The sequence below is a fragment of the Pleurodeles waltl genome, chromosome 5, assembly GCF_031143425.1.
Source record: "Pleurodeles waltl isolate 20211129_DDA chromosome 5, aPleWal1.hap1.20221129, whole genome shotgun sequence".
In the NCBI taxonomy this organism is placed as follows: Eukaryota; Metazoa; Chordata; class Amphibia; order Caudata; family Salamandridae; genus Pleurodeles; species Pleurodeles waltl.
The window spans coordinates 1,496,350,084-1,496,367,774 of NC_090444.1; positions in this window are offsets into that span (position 1 = coordinate 1,496,350,084).

Sequence of the window (17,691 nt, forward strand, 5' to 3'; positions counted from 1 at the left end):
CAGTCCCCTGGGCATGGCCATTGGGCAAGGGGGCATGACTCCTGTCTTTGCTAAGACAGGAGTCATGTCAATGGAGGTTGGGCGTCAAATAAAATGGCGCAAATCCGGTTTGAGGCCTGAATTTTGCCTCAGACCTGACTTGCCCCATTTTTTGACGCCCAACCTCCATTTTCCCATACGCCGGCGCTGCCTGGTGTGAGTCATTTTTTTTTTACGCACACCAGTCCGCAGCGTCGGCTAACGTCATTCCATAAATAAGGCGCCCGCATGGCGCGTTGGAATGGCGTTAGCCGGCGGTAAAATTTTGGACGCACAACTGCGTTGGCGCAGTTGTGCGTCAAAAAGTATAAATATGGGCCGTAGTGTCTTCTTCAGATAACTATTCCCACTTGTCTTTGAACGATATACAGTTCAATGCGCAAAACCTTGCAACTTTATCCGCATATCCATTCCCAAGTGACACGTAGTCCTGTGACTTTAGATGTGCACTGCATTTCATCACAGCAATTTCTTCAGGCAATTGGATCACATAGAACAACTCCTTTATGCTCTCACCATTTCTCACTGGTCAACCACTAGAGGACCTCTCTGTGACCACAATTGACCTAAATCAAGCGCTATTCCAAATCCATATTGGCTGTCTGTATAGACAGTGATTCTTAATCAAGCAGAAACATTGCACGCCCTAGTAAGAGCTACCAATTCCACGACTTGAGCAGAATACACTCCTCGAAGCCAGGAACCTTCTAAGGCATCTGTAATTGTGCACACTGCATATCCTGCTCTAAGTGTCCCTGTGTTGTCTCTCAGACAGGAGCCATCAACAAAAACAATTTTGTCATTTCTTCCAATCGGGTATCTCTAATGTCAGGTCTTGGTTTTGTGCACAGCTCAGTTACTTCAAGACAATCATGTTCAACATATTCCTCTTTCTCAATTGCATTAGTATTACTTGGAAGTAAAGTTGACGGATTTAGCACTGTACATCTTTTCAACGTCACATTTGGTGCTCCCAGAATGCTTGTCTCATACCTTGTCAAGCTAGCACCGGTCAAGTATTGGGCTTTCGTCCTTGTCAGTAAAATCTCAATCGAGTGAGGGACCATTACAGTCAGGGGATATCCCATCACTACTCCTTCACACTGTGAAAGGTTCTGACCAACTGCGGCAACTGTACACAAACAACCTGATAAGGCTGCTGCAACTGCATCCAAGGTAGCTGAAAAATATGCTACTGGGCAATGAGCACCTCCATGGACCTGAGTCAAGACAGACAATGAACATGCATCACGCTCATGACAAAACATTGTGAATGGTTTTGTGTAGTCAGGCCTACCTAACGCTGGAGTCCTGCACAAACTCTCTTTCAACTCAGTGAACGCTTTCATTTGTTCCCAGTCTAGCACTATGGGATCGGTGACATCCTTAGGAGTCAGCTTCTGCAAGGGGTTTGAAATATCTGCAAAATTCAGGATCCACTCAAAACAATAACCCATCATACCTAGAAACATCCTGACATCTCTCTGTGAAGTCGGGGGACTTACCTGCAGTATCATTGTAACCCTCTCTCTGGATATTTTCCTCGACCCTTTCTCAATCTGGTGACCCAAATACTTCACTAACTTCTTGTCAGAGTCACCAGATCCTCGGGGTCTGTGCATGCTCCCAACACTTCCACCACAAGACAGCTCCAATACTGTGATTAGATTTGTCACAGAGTCTAAGAGAGTCCAAGTGGGAAAAAGGGGATTAGGAAGGGAACAGCTGGGAAGGAGACCTGTAGGAAGCAAAGGTTAAAACACATAAGCATCAAAATAATCTCACATGAAAAACAGTACTATACTATGACTCAAAGCATCATCATTCTGAATACATGAATAACCTTAAGAATGAATCTTATAAAGACTAGACCTTTTTGATGACTGAATACCTGTGGGAGAAAACAAGAGGAGTTAAATATAACTTTCAGATTCAAGTACTTTCTTTAGCATGAATATCAGGAAAATTACCTGAGTAAATTCTGAACCTTCGTATAATTCTTATTTTAAGAATACATATTAGGAACACACAACATTTCATCTAGAACTCTGGACTTCTTTGTTCTCTCTAAATGTTGAAACATGAATTGTGCACATTGTAGATTTCCACATAGGTATTTAAACCCCCATAGAAGGATTGAGCGCCATGAATAACACCACATAGGTTCAAGGAATAACTCATGTGACTTGTCAACTCGAATACTTCCAAGTAAATACCTTAGAATGGTAGCACACAATGAAAAACATGAATAAAGCATGAGGAAAGAATTGTGCGTCTTGCCGATTCGAAAACCACCATATAACTGTCAAGGAATGGTAGTGCATAATGAATAACATGAATTAAGCACGAGGAAAGAATCATGCGTTTTGCCGATTCAAAAACCGCCATGTAACTGTCAAGGAATGGAAGCGTACGATGAACACCATGAATTAAGCACGAGGAAAGAATTGTGCGTCTTGCCGATTCGAGTGCCACCATGTAACTGCCAAGGAATTGTAGCGTACAATGAATATCATGGATTAGAACACAAGGAAAAGAATTGCGCGTCTTGCCGATTCGAATGCCACCATGAAACTGCCAAGGAATGGTAGCGCACTATGTATATCATGGATTAGAACACAAGGAAAAGAATTGCACGTCTTGCCGAGTCGAGCGCCACCATTTAACTGCCAAGAAATGGTAGCGCACAATGAATATCATGAATTAGTACACAAGAAAAGAATTGCGCGTCTTGCCGATTCGAATGGCACCATGAAACTGCCAAGGAATGGTAGCGCACTATGTATATCATGAATTAGTACATGAGAAAAGAATTGCGTGTCTTGCTGATTCGAATGCCACCATGAAACTGCCAAGAAATGGTAGCGCACAATGTATATCATGAATTAGTACACAAGAAAAGAATTGCGTGTCTTGCCGATTCGAATGCCACCATGAAACTGCCAAGGAATAGTAGCGCACAATGTATATCATGAATTAGTACACAAGAAAAAAATTGCACGTCTTGCTGATTCAAATGCCACCACGAAACTGCCAAGGAATGGTAGCGCACTATGTATGTGATGAATTAGTCCACAAGAAAAGAATTGCGCGTCTTACCGATTCGAATGCCACCATGAAACTGCCAAGGAATGGTAGCGCACAATGTATATCATGAATTAGTACACAAGAAAAGAATTGCGCGTCTTGCCGATTCGAATGTCACAATGCAAATGTAATGGAAAAATCCAAACGCACATTCACACACTCAAAAGCAAATTATTTTAGCAAGGAAATATTAGGTCCAAGAGTTCGAGCGTCATTGACACGGAGCCGGGGGCCCAGCCCAACCTCCGTCTTACCGCCCTGATCAAGAATCACCCAACGAGTGAAAGGGCGAGGCCTGGAAAATAAAAGTAGGCCACCGGAACAGGAGCTCAGGAAGTTGCTGCTGCTCTGCACCGGGACCTCTGAATAGTGAGCAGGTGGAGATGGGCTGGCTCCCTTTTATAGAGTCTTGGCCCAGCCCACAACCACACCCAGGCATGCTGCAGGGAAAGCTTCTAGAAGGCCCTGGAAAGGGACCACACCCTGACTCACTCTGAAAGCTTGCAGCAATACATTGCAAATGAACAATATTTATAAGCACCTTAAAAATTATTCTTCAGGATTGAATTCTGCAATGCAAAAAGTTAAACAATAACATATCATCACAATGCATAAATTACATTAACTTGAGAGTGTTGAGGTTTTGCATTCCGGTTGCCCGTAGAGCGCGCACTGTCCTGGTGTTGACACTTCTGACAGTACTGTAATTTCAGTGGTGACACTTTTTGACCAAACTTTCCCAAATGATTCAACAGGGCAATCGCGTCATACTCACACTCGTCCCTTCTCTTGGATGCAGTCAATAAATCATCAATGTATTGCACCAGGGTTGATTGAAAAGGTAACTCTAATGACTCCAAATTCTTTTTCAAGATCTGTTTAAACAAGGAAGGTGACTCCATGTACCCTTGAGGAAGTCTACACCAGCAGTAGACTCGATCTAAGAATTTGAAAATAAATAGAAACTGACTATCCTCATGAAGAGGCACAGAAAAGAATGCTTGTGACAAATCAACCACTGTCAACCATTCTGCATCACATGGAATCTGGAACATTATGACAGCTGGATTGGGCACTACAGGACAACACTTGACCACAATGTCATTTATTTTTCTTAAATCCTGAACAATTTGAAACTTCCCATATGTCTTCTTCAAACCCATTATCGGTGAATTACATGGGCTACTCAAAACCTCCTTTAGAACTCCCTGCTTCACAAAGTCTACAATTATCTGCGCCACTTTCTTCAGGACATCTTGAGTCATGTAATACTGTGGAAGCTGCGGAGACACTGCATTCAGCTTCAAAGTAATGTTAATTGGCTCCACACCCTTTATCAAACCCACTTCTTTTCCTGTCAAATCCCAAACGTTCTCTTGCACTGTTCCCTGCAAGTCAGAATGAAGCTCCCACACTGTGAACATAGGGAAAAACTCAATCAAGTGGTATTCCTCATTTATAGTTTCATACTCAGTCTCTGGAGCTGGGTCTTCCTCATCATCACTATTTGTCTGGATCTCAATTCCATAATTCTAACAAGTAATCAAACACCTTGTTTTACACAACAAGTCCCTTCCCACTAGGGATACAGGACTCGAATCACAGACTACAAACATATGCAGTCCCTGGAAATAGCCAATTTCTACTTGCACTGGATCTGTAATCAGGTTTGTAAAAGTCTGATTCGCTACCCCCACAACCTGAACTGTTCTTCCTGAAAGGGGCAAATTCGAGACTTCTGTACATCTTACTGTACAGTGTGTAGCCCCTGTGTCCACCAAAAATGAGACTCTGTGACCCATAACCTTTCCCCTCACATAGGGTCCTCTCTAATCTACTTCTAAAAAGTTGCAAGCACACATGGCTCCTCATCCGAACTATCACTCATCCATTCACCATTTATTTCATTCTCACTGTGTAACGGGAATTGATGCACTGTATTACTACTTCTGCTTTGTCTCTGACCTGTGACCTGTTAAGAAAGCATCATCTATTGCTGCTCCATCAGGGCTTGAGGTATCTGCATTTGCTGTACCATGGGAACCTGCTGCTGCACTGGTTGCAACTGCGACACTCGCGCACGGGGCAATCGCACTTGCTGCATAGGTTGGAAATTTTGCATCTTATTCACATTATTCTGAAAATTCAGATTAGGACCTCTCAGTCTCAGTCGTCTCTCATTTTGAAATGTATTGACATTGTTATTTTGCTGAACAACACCATCCAGCACCATCATCGGACACTCCTGCTTCCAGTCTCCCACGGCTCCACAAATGTGACACGGCAACATCTTCATCCCCTGCACATCATTCTGAACCACAACAGTATTCAAATCCGGACCTCAATTCAAATTGACTCCACGACCCCAACCTCTCATCTGAGGCTGGAACATGACATTTCCCTGCTGCTGTGGTATCTGTTGCACAAAAGTTCCCTGCACTCCTGTTTGAGCTGCCTTAATCTGCATCACCATCGCCTTCTATTTCAATTTTTTCTGCTTCAACTCAATCTCATAACTACAGTATTTTGCATACTACAACACCTCATCAATTGGCTTCATTTGCCAGCAAATCAAATGACTCTTAATCATCCAACCTATCTCAGGTCTCAGCCCTTCCACGAACCTGAGCACAAATGCAACATGTCTTTTGGCTCAATCACTTCCTTGCCACTGTACTCTTTGAACACCTTCAACAATCGTTCATAGTACGCATGTATTGACTCCTTTACCTCCTGCACTGTCCTGTCAATCCTTTGCCAATCAATATTCTTGGGCAAAATCCTCATCTTCAAAAACTCAATCACCTTATAGTAATGTTTCATTACTTTGAGAGATGGTGCACCTGTGCTCTTATCTCTCTCTGGCTCACTTGTCGGCCAATCTACAGCTCTCTTACATTCAACCTACAAATCAGCTGGAACCACTATTTCCAGTAAGGTATTCAAGTCTTTCCACAGACATTTCAAGAGCTTCACAAATCTGTCCGTCTGCTGATATCACTCTACTGGCTTCTCCCTCAATACTGAATAATCATTTGTGAATGACAGAATATCACTCCTACTCCAAGGGACATGCACAAAATTTCCTCCTGGGATTGGTGAAATCTTTAGCGGATCCATGTCCTGTTCTACAACCTCAATCACTTCCAGTGAATCTTGTTTCTTTTTTATCTCTTTTCTTTACCCATACTCCTTCCCAATTCTCCAAGGCTCTCCAATCTTGCGCACTCTGCAATAGTTCTTTAATATGTGCCTTCATTCCGGCTGATCTCATGTGTTCAAAATCCTTTGCCTAAAAATCTAATCTGTAGCTTCTCTTCAGATGCTTTGTTTTCTCAATTTCTATACCATACTTCTCTACCAACTCTGCAATTCTCTGATGTACCTTGCCCACCTCTCTCGTAATCCTTGTGCATAAGTATCTCAACTCTGCCTCTGTATAAGATTCTAACCTACTTATCCCCATTGTTACCTCAATTAGTTCACCTGCTTCCATGCTCAATCTGACACAATTGATCTGCTCCTCACCCTTGGAACCATTCTGTGGTGTATTAAATTTATCTAACTATTCAGTCAACTGCTGAGCTGTCATTCCCTGTAACAATGTTACTCGCATTCACCGGTGGCAACTGCTGTACCACTGCACCTTGTGTTTGCGGTGTCAATAGTTTCAAACTCTGACCAGCACTTGGTCCATTCACAGCATCGGGAAGTGCAACAAGTGGACTGAGATCTAACAAGGACCTTGATCTATCAAAAATCTGACCCATGGAAGAGACTACTTGGACCTGTTCACTTATGCCTCTCCTCATTAGACTCTGGGACATCTCACCCTGTTCACCCATGATTGGCTTCTTCTGCACAAATAACGATACCGCTGGACCAACAGCAATTGGCAGTGATATTGCATCTGTGGCTGCTCTGGTACCTGCAATCTGTGGGAAAGTAACTTCCATACTCTGATTCATTACCGGAGTCAAGTCTGACTGTGTCCCTGTCATTGGTGTAAACCTCGGCATCCCTTACGCCTGTGCCTGGGGCAACAAAATTAGAGTCGGCTCAGTCTGTACCAACAGTGGTCTTGGAACCACTTGCTCCATAGGCACCACTAAGTACGAAGTTGTATCAAGAATCGGCACATCAGGATAAATTCTCTGTACCGTGCCTGTACTACTGGAGCAGTCAGCCCATTAGAACCACCCTGCACCACACCCTGAGTCTGGCTAGTATTAACCTGAACTGGACTCACTGTTCCCATTGCCTGTGCCGGAGCGGTCGGATCAGCACCAGCACTCGGACCACCCTTATGCTCTGCATACGGTGGGGGTCGGTCCCTCAATATCTGTGTAACAAGATCCTCAGCATCTGATTCCTCCTCCACTATGGAAGACCTTTTAGCTTCCTTACTCCCAGATGGACTCTTGTTAGTTTCTCTAGTCGCTTTCTTTCCTTCTGTCTCATCCTCCTGTGTAATGGCAGGAAACAATTTAACATCCTGCAATGTCACTGATCTCCACTTCTTCTGTTCCCAATCCCATCTCACTTCTACCAAAGACTTCTCTACTTTTCTTACTCTCCTCTCCAATTTCATTTGCTGTTGCTACCTCGAGACCAGCTCCCAACCTGCTAATGCCTCAATCTGTGCTGGTCTTGGAAGGGGCTTCGATTCATATAGCGCCATCCACAATTGTTCAAAAATTCTCAAATTAAACGGCCCATTCTCAGGAAACGCTAAGCTCCCATTTTTCTCTGTTAACTTACACCATTGCTTTAACCCAAGACATGTCACAACACCTCTCTCCTCCATTACAACATAAGGGGGCGGTGTGGTCTCCCCTACATTCGCTTTAATGTACGCATCTCCATTTAGGGCACTCTTCAATTCTTGAAAAACTTCATCTTTTCTATTTGTTGTGTATTCAAAATCAAATTAGGAAATTACTTTTACTCCCAAGATTCTTTTCGCCCACGTTCTCAACCAATTGCCTCTCACAGATGGCTGCCTATTCGCGACCCTTCTCACTAACCAACCTATCCTAGTGCGGCTCCAATGACTTTACACTCACATGTACTGCTGCTGACAAAGTCTTGTGGCTCATCCTCCTAAACTCAGAATCTCACAAAACTGATGCAAAATATTGGGAGCACTAATCAAAAACCAAAAACAAATCTGCTGGTTTACTACTGGAAAGGTAACACATACGCCTCAGAAACCTTACGGATTTTCACTGATGGCCCTTTCCGCTCATGCAGCTATTCCTCTTTCTCTGTCTCCCAAATTCACAAGCAAAATTCAACCCGCAAATTTTACTCTCAACTGATCAATGGGTCTGTCCTGGTGCACAAAGGATCTGCCAAATCTCAGTAAAAAATGTATCTCGCCCACTTTAACTCACACACTGACTTCTTGACCACGCCTGATCAACCTACTAAACCAGACAGATTACAACATATAACCAAGTGTCTCATACACTTTTCAATATAATCCGGAGTCTTAGACCGCACAGGGTCCGTACATGAACAACCACGTGGACAATGTTTGAGCACAAAGCGCCACACACATGTGCAGTTCGATGACTTTCCTACTCACATACTGCAGATTACGCACACTCCTACTAAAACTTCAGCTAGAGTACACAGACTCCCTAAATCCTCACATACGTCACGATTCACCTGTGATTTGCATAAGCTGTGTAAGCGCATCCTATCTCTCTGACTGTATCACTAGAATGCCGAGAACATACCGAACACTATTAGCAGGATCCAGGCTCTGGGAAAGTAACTTCTGGGCTAAAGGGAACATCATTTTCTCTACAAATGTCATCTTGAAAAACAAAATCTAAATCTCTATAATAGTGAATTCTTAACGGATGAATCTTAAACTATCACCATAACCAAGAACACCCATCCATCGATCTCCCACCACAACTAATCACCCTACGCCAAGCTTTTAAAGAGACTAACCATCAGTCTGCTACCATAACTGCTAACGAGCCGGTCCTTAATAAGTAAACTTACAAGGGGACGCGTATAGGTCGATGAACCTTTTTGACTCGTTTAAAATGATGTTGCCGGAGCTCCAGCATAGGACACAATAATCAACACACAACAATCAATAAACATTTAGTCAGATCAATAATCAATAATCAATAGAGTCAGTAATTGTCACACTCCAAGACTTTTCAGCCATGAATAACCACACCTTCATTTCCCTTATTTTAACAATACTAAATCATATGGATTAAACTCAAAATCAATTCAAAATGCATATGAGGGCAGTATAAATTAGCTTTAGGAGGCCAGAAACACAATCTAATCAAGGCTTGTATCTCAATACGTTCTAGAGCATTAGTGCAAATCAATAATAAAGTCAGCTTCAATATCTCAACACTGTCCATAAAGGTCTGCAAAATAGTCCATCAAACATTGTCTCTGCAAGGTTGTCAATTGTCAAGTATCAACAAAAAGGAGGGATCGGGAGAATTGCAGGTCCAGTGTACGTACTCCCAATATGATAAATCAATACAAAAAGTACACTGTTCCTAACTCTAGGGTGAACAATTAAAGTTTAGGAGCAAGAGCCCTCACACACCCAAAGGGTGTCATGCTTCATTATCGGGAAGCTCCTCGTCAGACCGGCAGGTGCAATGACTGACGGGCTCCCCTTTCGGGGGCTCTTTGCCGGAGATCTTTTTATATATGGTGGCTGCCGTTGAATCAAGAAGGTCAGGCACTCAATATGGCAGGAGAGTAGAGAAAATATTAAGATTGATTAGGGACCCCTCAACTAGTCTGTTTACTGGCAATATAAAGGGGTCACGATCAAGATTAAAAACATAGTTAAGTGGACAATGAGAATAGTGCTCAACCACTTAAAAAAGCCTGGAGTACTGGGAAATTGTCACCTGACCCCTAGGGTCTGGTCAACATGTTTCGCGTAAATGTGGTCGTGAAAGATCCTCTAACGCTTCATCAGGACCTATATCAAATTAGACTTCTCCTGGCTATATATAGATGAACTCACTAACCTATTATGTATGTGAGAAAAAATAGGTACCAGTCACTTACATTTTGAGTAAACTGTCCCGTCAAAAGTCTCAAACAAAAAAAGGTCGCCCCGCCCTCTTCGTGTGGGGGGCCCCTTGGGAAGTAGCACAATCCATCCTATTGCTTTTTAAAATAGGCGTCCTCGATTCGGGAAACCTACCCTCGGCGTGCTCTCCCCGGAGACCTGTCAATTGTAAAGTACAAAATGTCATCTAACCCAGATTAGCATCAGCATTTGGGGCTTCATGCAAAACAATTTTAGCACATGAATTTGGAAAACATCTAGCTAAGGAAAACTAACTAAGACAGTGCAGTTGGTACCTAGAAAGAAAAGGCACAGAAATAAATTTCAGTCATATTGTCATATCTACCCATCCACGGTATGGGTCAGCAAACAGAATCAGTCTTCGTCCTCAGGTCATCAATCGATCAGCATCACATCAGGCTCTCAGTCAGAGAGTATGAGCCCCATGACAGAATCTCAAATTTCTTCTAAAGTCTCAACATCGCATCACGAAATCAGAATAAGACCTGAGGTATTTTCCCTCTGTCATGTTGTTATATCAAAGTCACCCAAACTATCAACCAATTTCCAATTGGTCAATTAATCTACGTTATTACTCTATCCAATGATTTAACTGTCCCAAATCTATGAATTCTAATATTTCTTCTTTCTCATGTAATTGATTGGTCTGCCTTACGATGTTCTCCTCATCCGGCTCGTCAGGTGTCAATTTTGTTGCATCTTCTTCTCCACTCAGTGTCTTCATTGTTCGCATCCTGGGAAAGTACAGCTAGCACATATTATATACAGTATGTTACATTTCTAAAGACATCGGGGGTCATTCCGACTTTGGCGGGCAGCGGAGGCCGCCCGCCAAAGTAACCCCGTCGGAAGACCGCTCCGCGGTCAAGAGACCGCAGGGGTCATTCCGACTTTCCCGCTGGGCGACCGCCAAAAGGGCGCCCGCCGGCCCAGCAGGAAAGACCCTGCAACAAGGAAGCCGGCTCCGAATGGAGCCGGCGGAGTTGCAGGGGTGCGACGGGTGCAGTGGCACCCGTCGCGATTTTCACTGTCTGCAAAGCAGACAGTGAAAATCCTGCTGGGGCCCTGTTAAGGGGCCCCTGCACTGCCCATGCCAGTGGCAAGGGCAGTGCAGGGGCCCCCAGGGGCCCCACGACACCCGTTCCCGCCATCCTGTTTCTGGTGGTGAAAACTGCCAGAAAAAGGCTGGCGGGAAGGGGGTCGGAATCCCCATGGCGGCGCTGCAAGCAGCGCCGCCATGGAGGATTCCCCCAGCCGGGGGAAATCCGGCAGGAAACCGCCGGACCCAGCTGGGAGACCGCGGCATTACAGCCGCAGTCAGAATGCCATAAGAAGCACCGCCAGCCTGTTGGCGGTGCTTCCGGCATCCTCCACCCTGGCGGTCATAGACCGCCAGGGTTGGAATGAGGCCCATTATCTCCTGTCCGTTGGTTCCCATGGAAAGTCTCAGTTAAGAGTTTTATTAAAACAATGAACATTTCATAGCTAGTTCACTCGCTCAGCATTTTCTATTAAATGCTAAGAAACACAGCTTTTGAATGAGGCCTGGCAACTAGGCCAAGACATTCGCTAAGTTAAGAACTACAAATAATAAGTAGGAACATAATTCATAACTCTCAATATGGCATATTACAACATTAATCTAATACATTGTCAATATGTTATACGTGAAAATCATTTATTTAGTACATTTCGTGAATACTGGTGGCCATTCCCGAGGTCACAATTTCAAATGTGCACTTTATTTTTCTACATTATTTATTTTCTACATAAAGCATTATTCAAAATACATAACACTCATTAAAAATTTCTAATTAAGACATCTGCGTCAGCACTTCTGTATTGGCCTATGGGCCTCCCTGTGCTTGGCTGCAATAGCACCAAAATCTTTGGCACTAGTGTAGCAGAACGCCACAACAGTGCCCTACAATTTGACACTGTTTTGGTAACGACAGCCATGATGCACCGTACATATGGTGTAACCATGGTGTCGTGGGGAGGGGTGGGGGTGCAAGAAAAGTGGTGCTTGGGAATCGATGCACCACTTTTTTGTAAGTATTCCCCTACAATTTTCTTATAAAGGTAAGAATACAACCAGTTTTCAGCTGAGACTGGCAAATCCTGAGTTTGTGAGGGTTGTATGTGTCACTTTGAAAGAGACTGCACATTATTTCATTACCAGTGATTTATTGAATAAACACATTTTTGTAAAGAATGTAAAATCGTGTGATTCCTACTCGATAATACTTTGTTTCATTTGCATAAGTTAGTTGTGCTTCTCCATATTCAACTGTTTCACTAAAACAAAGTCAATGAAATTTGAAAAAATAATTTCCAGTGCATGCAAAATGTATGTGCGGCTGGAAAATTCCTCCACTATTATTAGCCCATCTGCAAAGCCGAAAGATCATATCAGAGGACTAATGTATATATATGTATTCAGCCTGTTTCACCACTTCCCACAGTTGTTTATGCCTCACTGCGGTCCTGTGAATATATGGATAGGTTCAGCTGCTTCTTAAATTCATAGTAATAACATTACCTTTAGTTTTCTGAATTGTTTCGTCTTGCAATGTTTGTGATTTTGCAAAGTTGAGGGCTCACAACCAACATTCCATTTATTTGCTCATATTTGTCTGTTTAGGTGCATATTCCATTGGAAGTGTAAAACAATGGTACAACAGTTCATGTGGCTAAAGCCCCTATGTTTTGGTGGGTGTTATTGTAAGTATTTGCTTAATACAGGCTGTCATAAATTGACTCCTATGAGCCCTGAAAATGTTTTCATACTGGATTGTCATACTGTAGATGATGAGCCCCATTCTCTTAGAATAGTCTAGGGAGAGATTATTCCACTAAGCAAATTAGGCCAAGCAATTCATTGCACAGCACAAATCTTTTACAGGCAGTTCATAAGACAGACTTTCTACTTCCGCATCTCGCAAATCACACATGTGTTTTAGCTTTCTTCAGCAACAAAATATGACTGTGGCTAGAAGAAACTTATGTTTCATCTCTTTCAGCTTCCTTTATGCATGGGGTCCTTCTGCCCACCAGTGCCTGGGAGTAGCCTGCAGTCCTCCAGCTAACTGAAGGTTCTGATGTCCCATAAGCCTAGTGCATACGTCATTTAAAAAAAATATTTTAACAATTTATTTTATGGATGCGTTCATGCTTTTCAATTTTCTAAGTCATTTGTCTTATTTCTAACCATGGGCAGATTATACACATTCAAATACCTGAACATTCACATACTCATTCACCAAATTTTCACTCAATACAGGAGAGCATGCAACGTTCTGCACTGTGTGAAAGGGAGAGAGCAGAAATAATCCTTTTTTGGGTAGACATTTGCTGATCTGTGGCAAATTTTTCTGGAGGACATTTTTAAAGATAGCAGATGTGTTGTAGTGATGATGTAATATTTTAGGAACCATGAGACCTTTATACTTCATTCTGGTGTGAAAGCATAGGTTTTGGGAGTCAAGTAGTCTTATAGGGACATCAAATACCTCATCAGAGCAACCCTTCTACCGTTGTCCAAAATGTAGGCTATAATAGAGGAAGAAGAGACATATAGAAATTAAATGAAACACATAATAATGGTTTTAATCCTTTTATGTATACACCAAACAATGTTTATGATCTGAATATGAAAAAAATAATTTGTATTTTTCCTGTTTTTAGACACATTTTCATAGTTCATTTTATTTATTTGTTTCAGCAATCGCTTGTCGTACATATGCAAAATGTTGAACCTTTGAGAAGACCGTATCAATAGGGACATCTTTTGTAGCACAGGTTTTGCAGGTACATGTACGTGTAAGTTCTGTGGGTAGAGGCTTTAGAAATGTCATAGGTTTTAACACCCCATCAATATCTTTTCAACCAAATTCACATGGATCTTTCTCTACATATGCATGATCCAAAACATTACACATCTTCTTACCAAACTGAACGCTCTTTTAATGTGGCCATGTACAGAACATGACATTGGTGGAAGGTCACCTAGCAGGACTAATCTCTTGATCTCACTGTACTGAAGATCGTCCAATGTGTGACCGTCAGAACTCATTTTCCACGCTTGCACAAGGTATTTTTCTACATCCTTAAAGTCACATTCATCTTCTGTCCACGCAAATCCTTTTAGAAACTTCACAGGTTCAGCATTTAAAGCTCCAAGCTTTGTTCCAATTTTGCTCATTGTGTCATTACCCATAAGATTATGGGGGTCATTATGACCCCAGCGGTCGGTGTAATAGTGGAGGTACCTCCACTATTATGACGGCGGTTTGGCCAAAGCCAAACCCGCCAAGTTAACACACTGACCGCCACAGCGGTAACGACCGCATGGCTGGAGACTACAGTCTCCCGCCCGGCGGCCGTCACTAGGCTGTCCATGGCATTTTGACCCAGCCCACCGCCATGGTTTCCATGGTGTCTGTACCGCCACGGAAACCATGGCGGTAGGCACTATCAGTGCCAGGGAAGTCCTTCTCTGGCACTGATCGATGTCTCCTTCATCCCCCTCCCAAGAGTCCTCCATACCCTCCCCCTCCCTCCACTCACATATACACACGTACAGGCACATACATACACACGCTTACACACATTCACCCACACATGCATACATTCATACACACTCACAGCAACTTGCGAACATACATCCAGGCACACACACAGTCACACGACACAACATGCATGTACACACCCACCCACTCATGCACACACTCATGCACGCATTCAAACCCAGTCACATAAACCCCCACAAACGCACACAACACCCCCACCCCAACCCCCCTCTCCTGTCGGAGAACCCAACTTACCTGCTTGAGGGTGGTCCTCCGGCAGGAGACGGGACGTGGCTTTGCTGCCAGCAGCAGCATCCACCACCAAAACACCACCATGCTGTATCATGGAACATGACACGGTAGGTGATGTTTTGCTGGCAGCGCCACCTTACCGCCGTCCGCCCCCATGACCGTAGCAGGAATTCGGCCAGCCTTCTGGTGGAATTCCAGCTACGGTCATAATGCCATGGACAGTGGGTAGCCACGGCGACAGTATGTTGGCGGACACCACTGTGGCGGTAGGTGGCATTTGCTGCCAATCTTATAATGAGGGCCTAAGAAGACCGCCAACACACCGCTGCGGCCGCGGAAATCCGCCACAGCTATTACGACCCACATCTCGAAATCCGAGAAAATGCAGACACCACACAAGTCCGCCACACCAAAGGTCAGTGATAAACTGGCGAAAACAAAACCTCCACCGTCACGCCAACAGAAATAAGCCCATGCTATCACGACCCACGAATCCACGCGGCGGTCTTTCAACCGCAATATTCCATTGGTGGTACACACCGCTGCGCTCAAAATACACACACATCTCCAAAACACCACCACATTGGACAATTTGAAATACACACACCTGATACACATACACACACCACTCCCACACACCCAATACAATATAAAACACACACCCACATCACCCACAACCCCCTACGACCACAAATACCGAGAGAAGGCCAGAGAGAGACACCACCATCAACAAACTAGCAGCCACAGGAACTCAACACCATCACCCACATAACTTCCATGCACAAAACACCACACCCCACTACATATCACCACACTTATCACCACACACACCACCCCACACATCACCTACCCCACCCCATGGCACGGCAAAGACACCCCAGGTTCTCGGAGGAGGAGCTCAGGGTCATGGTGGAGGAAATCGTCCGGGTAGAGCCACAGCTATTTGGAGCACAAGTGCAGCACACCTCCATAGCAAGGAAGATGGAGCTATGGCGAAGAATAGTCAACAGGGTCAACGCAGTGGGACAGCACCCAAGAAATCGGGACGACATCAGGAAGAGGTGGAACGACCTACAGGGGAAGGTGCGTTCCGTGGTCTCCAGACACTACCTGGCGGTACAGCGGACTGGCGGCGGACCCCCACCTCCTCCCCCACAACTAACAACATGTGAGGAGCAGGTATTGGCGATTCTGCATCCTGAGGGCCTCGCAGGAGTCGGTGGAGGAATGGACTCTGGTAAGTCAAACCTTTAACTATCATATCCCCCACCCTACCTGCATGCTATCACAGACCCCCACCCTCACCCCCTCCCCTATCACTCCAACTCCTCACAAATGTAATAATAACACAAACCACACATCCCAACACCAAGCCCTGCATGACACAACAGAGCATGGACACCCATCACTAAAGCATGCCCACTGCACATACCCATAACACCCCCCTCAACCATCATCACACAAGCCCCCACACAGGAATGCTAGCACTGGGGTACACGTTCACCCACCCATTGCACACCATGACACACACAGATGCAATAATCATGCTTTTACACCCCTGCAGGACCACTACCCAACGTCACCAGACAGGAGGGTCCAGACATCTCCACCCCACCCACAGAAGAGGCCCACAGTGATGACAGCAGCTCTGTCCAACTGGATCCAGATGACCAGCCCGGACCATCGTGGGCCTCGGGACAGTCGGTTCCCCTCACACAGGCACAGCCCACCACAGACCTTCCACCCTCTGGTAACACCAGCACAGCACCCACCCAGCGGGCCCATACCTCCGTCCCCAGGACACGTCAATCAGCTGTGTGTCCACCACTACAGGGAACCCAGGGTAACCCACCACCCCAACAACAACAGGGACCTGAGAGCAGTGAGCACACAGTCCAGGGGACGGAGGCACAGGAACACAGGGGAACTGGGAGGGCTGCAGTGCGACAGGGGGCGGAAAGGCCAAGGGAACCCGTTCTCCACAAGGCCCTCTCCTCCATCATGGGAGCATGCCACCACTCCCAGGAGATGATGGCAACGGTCCTGGCCAAGTTTCAGGAGACCCAGCGCATCCAGGAGGAACAGTATTTGGGGTTCAGGGAGGAAATCAGAACAATCAGCTCCGCCATGGGCACCATCGTAGGGGTGCTGAAGGAAATACTTAACACCAGGAGGGACACTATGGCACTCCAAGGGACCCCTGACACTAGCATGGATGATGAACTGCCCACCACCTCCGCCTGCGCTAGTGGACAGGAGGCACCGCCACAGGACCACCACACCAGCATCCCACCCCCTGCAGATGGAGAACCACCCCACAAGCGGTCCCTGAGATCCAGGAACAAGACAAAGCACAATGCCAAGACCCCCACCAAGAAATGAGACCACCCTGATTGTCAAACCACTGTCTCACTTTGTACCCTGTCCATATTGGAACTGCCCCAGCTTCACTTCCTATGCCCATATGGGCAATGCACCTGTGAGACTAATAGACTGGACTCTGCCATGGACATTTCTCCACCATCACCCCTCACCATTTTACAACCCCCCTCCAATATTGAGCACTTCAATAAACACCCTTGAAGCACAAAACAATCTGGAGTCAGTCTGTGATTTCGAAAATGTGTATTAGCAATGACAGTGACAAAA